This window comes from Calliphora vicina, chromosome 2, assembly GCF_958450345.1.
Source record: "Calliphora vicina chromosome 2, idCalVici1.1, whole genome shotgun sequence".
Classification (NCBI taxonomy): Eukaryota; Metazoa; Arthropoda; class Insecta; order Diptera; family Calliphoridae; genus Calliphora; species Calliphora vicina.
Window position 1 is genome coordinate 100931243 of NC_088781.1, and position 7675 is coordinate 100938917.

A 7675-nucleotide genomic window follows, 5' to 3' on the forward strand; every position below is an offset into this window, starting at 1 on the left:
GGTATAAATGTTAAAAATTGAAGAAGGGGAGAAAAAAACTTTTGATTTCGCTTGATTTTCAATGTTTGTCTATTCGTTTCTTTGATTTTTATGAGTCGCTACTGGGGTTTGGTGGGTATTTCGAGGATGTCGTAATGTTTAAGACAGTTTTGGGATTCAAGTAGTAAAGGAAGTGCAGTCCATGATTACGTTTAATCTCAGAGCAGTATTTCTTTGTTAAATGACTTGCATGAACCGGGTTAATTCCATCATATTTGGGGTTTATGGATTATGACGGTTGAAATACAGACTTTTCATAACTAGGTTAGATTTAAGACCCATTAATAGCTTATAACAGTCATTAAACTCATTCCTTTTCCTTTCTGTTAGAAAATCATTTTAATTTTAAGCATAATTCTACAGTAGAGTATCTCAAATTCTTTTATGCCGTAGACGATATCTGTCCTTAACTATTTGAGTCTATGATTGTTTGTGGGTGGGAGTATGTATTTGCTGCTGAGATTTTCCTATTTTCCTGTTTTTAGGATTCATCTGTAGCTGCTTATTGGATTTTACCTACACACTGGCTGGATGACTGGATGGCTGACTGACTGAGTGAATGACTATTTATTTGATTTTGGCCATGTTTACTTTTTTCCTTATTTGTTTTTATTGGTTTTAAATTATACTTGTAATCCAATTTTAAAGAAATGAAATCAAAAAATCTTGTAGTTTTGATTGAGTCCCTCTAGAGTGGCTGTTTGCTGGTTACAACGTCACTCATACATACTATTGAGATTCCAAAATAAAATGGAAGGAACAAGTAAATAATGAAATCAAGTATAAAATAAAATATTAAATGAAGATGATTAGAAAAAATAGATATAACTTCTCTTATGTTTTTTTTTTGTTTGTTATTTTATAAAGTTTCAGTTGATAAGAAATTTGTTGAAGCAGAGAAATAAACTCCTTCCTTCCTTTATTCCACTTAGTAAGTAGTTTTATTTTCTAAAATGTAATTTTATTTAGTTTAGTAATGAATTTTATTATTGTTTTTATTTTTAGAATAACAATAACACAATAACATGAGTTTGAGCATTTTTAAAATTAAATTTCGATCAAAAGACAATTGGACATTCTAAATGTAATTCGTTTTGTTTAAATTTTTAAAAAAATATGAAACAGTTTACTTCATCGTAACAGCATGTTTTTTGTAATTAATTGTGTTTTTATTCTCCAAAAACTTTTTAATAACTCATGACAAAACCAATTCTCCTGACCTTTGACTGCCAAAACCTGACACGTGATTTTGAATGATGACATTGTACACCAATTTTGATTTCAATATCTTTAATAATCCAATTTATCTTAAAAACAAATGTTCAATTGTTTTTTATGAATCTAATAAATAAATCTAATCTAATAAATATATGGGGGATTTCATGTCAAGTGAACCAACTTTTGAAATCGATGTCTTCCGATCGGTATGAAATTTGCACCAAGGTTAGTTCTATTGGATAGTAATTCAGACAACAAGATCGGTGAAGAACTCTCTGAGTTAGAGGGGATCAAAGTTTGACATTTTGGTGAAGCAGGTGTTTTTTCTCATCCATGTAACTTATTTCCTATTGTCTTTAGCAAAATGTGTCCCAAATAGTTTAGATAGCTATTTCGTCCATCTTTCGAAAAAAAAAAAATTAAATATTTTGGAAATTTTTTTCCGAAATCAAACAAAAAAAGTCACAAATTGTATGTCTTGATTTAAAAAATATTTATTTTAATATATAGATCCATTTGGAATCCCACAAAGCGACTCCCTCTAACACAGAGAGTTCTCCACCGATCTTGTTGAAAAATTGTGTCTGAAATATCTAATAGAGCTAACCTTGGTTAAAATTTCATCCCGATCGGAATACATCGATTTCAAAAGTTGGTTCACTTGACATGAAATCCCCCATATTTATTAAAATAATCGGCAAAAAAATTTACATTTTCAAAGTAGAACATGCTAAACTCTTAAATGATTTCATATTCATTTGATTATATAGAAAAATGCTATAAAATCACTAATGTCTACTCATTTGGCTAACTCCTAGTGACATATTTTGGGTAATTTGACACGCATATGCTCTTTGTAGTGCAGAGAGAAATCAATTGACTACTTTATACATCCCTTTTATGGTTTAAGTATCTCTAAGTAATCTAGAGTGTAGTCGCTTTAAACATTTATTTAATACTGAACGTTTTAGTGACAAATTCATATAATCTAATTTTATACAAATTGTTTTGATAGAATTATCATACAGTTTATTTTCTTTTTGCTTAATTATACTTACATTCCATGTAACCTAGCGTCAATGTCAATTTCCATTTTAGTGTTTCCAGTTAACTTATAGTGTAGTCTCTTTAAACGTTTATTTTGTACTGCACTTTAAAAAGTTATTTATTTTATCAGAAGTGATCTATTGGAGGTCTGTCGGAGGAAGGTTTGTTTACAAAAAATCAGTTATAGGTCTATTAGCACCTATACATGTTAAAATAACTAGTTCTATATCTGACAAAGTAATCAAATATAGGCATATTATTGCAGCAAAGGATAACTTTTGTTATGTCCCATGCAATGAAGCAGTTATGTTTCTCACTAGACAATGAATAAAGAGTTTTGGAACCCAATCCAATTTTCAATGTAATTTACAGAAGTCAAGGAGAAATTTTTGTTTGTTTTCACTGTAGATACTAAAGCAGCGCGGTATAATCTGTCATAATTTTTTTTTAAAAGGCAAGTAACGAGTTTTTGGCATTCAGCTCTTCATATATTTCAAGAGGAATCTTTATGGTTGTCGAGTATTGTTTACTGTTATGATAAGACTAGAATTTTTTCCAATAAATTGAAAAATTAATGAGATTGTAATGAAACCAAAGCCAGATAATTCCATCTTCATAAGGGCCTATGAGCCCACTGCCTTGCCTATCGAATTTATTTCAGAAAATGTTAAATTATGCCATGCTTAAGTTCTTTATTTTGGTTTCTATATAACTATTGCGATAAGAGAAGGACAGAGACACTTGCAAACGCTTTTTATATCCTTCACCACCAAAAGTGCTGAATTTGGGTATATATGCATGTGTCATACCGCGTGTATCCTTAAAAATATTCATCTGAGACCCAACAAAGTTGAAATATTATTGATCGCTATGAAATTCTAAGTCGATCGAGCTATGGCAGTCTGTTCATCTCTGTAAAACACTCTCACGTTCTAAATACACAACCATAATTAGTTAGATTTATATCAAAATTGTGATAATTTTCTTAAGCAGTTTGGTATTGAATATAAGAAAAATCGGTCTAGTTGAACCAGAATAATGGAATAAATGGTGAAACAACCCCCAAAATATCGCTTTTCTTATTTGACTATGTTGTAGCCGGCATTGGGTTTAACAACTTTGATGCACATCACTTTGCAATACTCGGACATTTAGATGGTCAAAAAGCATGAAAAAGACACTAAAACCCAGAGAAAGGCCGGGACTATATAATTTTTTTTCGACCGATATTGCATTTACCGGTAAGCAGAACCCCCGCCGATGACTGACCATATCCATTTGTCGCATAGTGTTATTAATTGTATAAATTGTTAAATAGCACACGTAATTTCTATTATATTGGGTGTATGACTTAAAAATGAGGCATTCTTTAAAATGTTTAGCTTTTATTTTGAAACATTTATACAATATAAATGTATTTAAAGTATTGACCATTGTTAGCTATGACCTTTTCCCAACTTTCTGGCAACATATGGATTCCGAGCTGAAAGAACAGCTCGCTAATCTCTTGAGGCCATGAACGAATCAAACCAATATCGGTTAATCTGTTCTAAAGTGAAGCGTATATCCGAAAGAGCGCTCTGAATCGATCGAAACAAATAGTAGTCGGATGGAACACAGTCTGAACTATAAAGCGGGTAAGGCAAAACTTCCCAACCACTTCATTCTAACTAGTTTTTAACAGATATTGCATAATGTATCCGAGCGTTGTCATGATGGAATATTACGGTTTCATGTCTGGCAGCATATTCTAGGCGTTTTTCGGCCAATGCTCGCTTCAAACGAATCAGTTGCGTTAGGAGTAAACAGATCTCAGCAGATCATAATATATAGGACCATTTTGCTCCCACTAAATATAGATAATTACCTTAGCGCCATGGGTATTTGTCTTTGGTGTCGATTCGGCTGGTTTGCCAGGCTTCACATACGATCTCCTACACTTCGGGTTATTGTAATGGATCCATTTTTCATCTCAAGTAATGACTCAGTGCAAAAATGATTTTCTTTAATAACGTTCAAGCATTATTTCGGAAATGCAAAACGTCTTTCAAGGTCTTTTGTCATCAATTCGTGTGATACACAATTTCCCTGCTCACAAGCATTTTGAAATAGCTGCTTGAGTAGCTCCCAATGACTTTTCAAGCTCTTGTTGAGTTTTACCACAATCTTCATGGAGTAATGCCTTAAATTCTTGGTCATCAAACTTCATTTACCACATTAATGGGAAATATGCGGCTGTACTAAGTAGATGAAAAAGCGACTTGCAAAACCCCAAGCTATATGACATTGGTTCAAAAACACCACCGACTTCCCATATCTTCATATAAGAAGCTTGAATTTGCAAATTACTTTTCTTAATTGTTAATTATAGTAGTAAATGTTAACAAGTCTTAAATAAACTTTGCACTTGATCCCAAGTTTGAAATAGATACATACATATGTTTAACAAGATTTTCGTTTACACAAAGTTTTAAAAATCATTGAATCGTTTAACTTGATTAACGTGCATTCATTCATCAATTTTGCATTAAAACAACTGATGAAATACAGAAGCAAAAAGAACCGAAGAAAACAAAATGCAAAAGATTGTTGTCTTATCTCTCATGCAACAATTTGCAATGTCTGTGCCACCAGTCTGCCTGCATGTGAACGTGCATTCGTTAACGTGTGGTTATGTTAAAGACAATAAGTGCTGCACATAATTGATTTAATCTTTTCAACAAACTTCAAACCGAACTCAACTCAAAACTACTTGAAGAGTGTTTTCAACAGAAAATGCAGGGGAAAAAAATACAACGAAGCATTTAATCGCTCAAGAGTAAAAAGTTACACAAAATGTTGTTCATGTTGTTGCTTTAACCAATCATCAATCACGCAATCTCTACAACGTATTGAAAAATCAAGATAAAAGTTGGCAAAATCAGAGAAAAAAGCAGCAACTGAACCAGAAACAAAACTAATTCATCTTTTAGTTTGGGTTCTTTGGGTTGTTTTCTTTAATTTGTTGATGTTGTTGTGTGTTTTTTGGTCTAGAGTTCATAAATGACACATGAACATTCAAGTTTTTGTTGTTTAGTGTGGGAGCGGGAATTTAATCATACATTCAAGTTCATTTTGAATCAAAACTTTTGTACAACGACAGGCAGACAGACAGAGAGTTGGGTTTTGCAACTAAATACAAGTTGTACACGCAGTGTTGGTGTTTCTATAACATTCATATTGACATTCCTGTGGTTGTAAATTCACACATTGCCGCACAAATACTTACACACTTTCCGTTGTGTATATGTATGTGTGTGTGTGTGAGTTTTTTAACACATACATAATCTTTGTCCCCAAGCGGAAATTGATTCTTAGTTTGAGAAAAACTTTTTGAAGAGTGTCGCGTGGGATAATGTTTTTCAGTTTTGTTTCTGATGTTCGGTTAAAGTTCGTTTTGTAGAAACGTGGCCTGGATTCTTAATTAATTGAAATTCTTGGACAAAACAACATTTTAAAAAACAAGCAGATTAGATTAGCATTAATTGGCACCACCCTGAGGCGAAGCTTACTTGAATACATTATCACATTTCTTCGTTATAAAATCATTCTATCCCACAAATCTCTGAGGGCAAACTGTTGCCTTTTCCATCAATAGGAAGCTTATTGATTTCATTACAAATTACAGTTATATTGTTGGTTCTATAGCAGTTATGGTATAGCTATTGCATCCTGCAATCGTACGTTTTTATGGACAAATTGATATATATTTTTTGTTAACGAGAATTAGTTTACACTTTAAGGTTCTGAGTATATGTATTCTTATTTATCGATAGCAGATTTGGGCACCTACGTAAGTTTTGGTTTTATACGCCGACATACTTGAATGCAATCACTATTTCCTTTTCTACTCTCTATATGACTATGTACTGGACTCAGTTTAAAGTAGCTTGATGAAATAATAATGTTGTTCAATAAAAAAAATACTCGATATGAGCACATTTTCTTTCTATGATCGTTGCCCTACAAATCGATAGTAGATAACAGTGGCTGATAGAGTCCCATCGTTGAAGTCACCAAACTCTGAAAATTACGTGGGATCTTCACTAAATCACGATCGATGGAAATCAGAGTTTCAACAAGACAGATAGGTTTTAAATGTGGCAGTAGAAGGTAATCATCCCTCGCCACTTCATCTACATATATAGTCAGTTATTAAATTAAAGGGTTTGGTTCCGTAGGTTTGCGCACTGAACTAACCAGATTCTTATGATGAATAAGTAGATGTATTTGAGAATCCTTCTCGACAGCTTTTCCAAGTCAGTGGTTAAGGCACAAACTGAAACTTATAATTTAAAACACAGTCGTCTTCTATTCCTCATTTTTAAAATTTCAGCAATCGCCCTTGAACTGTAAACCCAGTCTCATAGCAAATATTCCTGATGCAGTGTCCAGATTACAGTTCCCTTATCTGCTCGCAAATGATTTTAATAAGCATTTTCATTTGAAAGTCGACCTCGACTAAACTGAGCCACCCAACTAATTTCTGTTGAACAATACTTTGCAAAATATGTATATTCGGCTATTTAGTATAATTTGAACATTGAGAATAAAATATAGTTTGAAGTACAGCATAATACCAAAATAGTATCCTTAATTTTCCGTCTGATACGATATTTTATCCAGAAATTTACAGATATCAATACCGCGACAGTTTTTGTCCTTCTGTTTTCCAACTCAGCAGGCCTAGGGAATAATATTTGTCAGTGCAGTGTGTCATTATTAGCCAAAAACAGTGGCATATACAAATGTAAACCTCCAGGCTCTCCATAACAGACAAAATGTCACTGCACGTGACATTACAAGAAGCCAGCATGAGAATACAGACAAATTTAACTTTAGTATAGTCATGCTGTGATTTATAGTCTTTTGTAGAAAGGATTCTTAAGGACTGAAAATATAATAAGATCCGGTCCCAGTGATTTGAATGGGTCGAAGTTATTCTGTGACCAGTGTATTCTATCCTGGTTTATTAGAACGGAGTTAATATACGTGTCACCAGACATATTTGCTAGTATTTTACATAATCTATTGGTCACGCCACTATAGAAGTTCAGCCATCCAAACTGGGGACAGACACTGGTTGATTTCGGAAAGATATGTATGTACATTCAAGTAACTACTTAGCACTTCCAGAACAAATGGACCAGTTCCATCAATCAGTGCTCTCAGTGAGTAAAATAAAAATTAGTGGAAACTCTGATGGCCACCCCAAAGGATAAACACATGATATCAATCATTGTTGGAGCTTTTGGAATGGCTGATCCTGCCAGAAAGAGTAATCCCAAGCTAAACTGTACCCTGCATCATAGATAAAACAAATCGTTTTCTT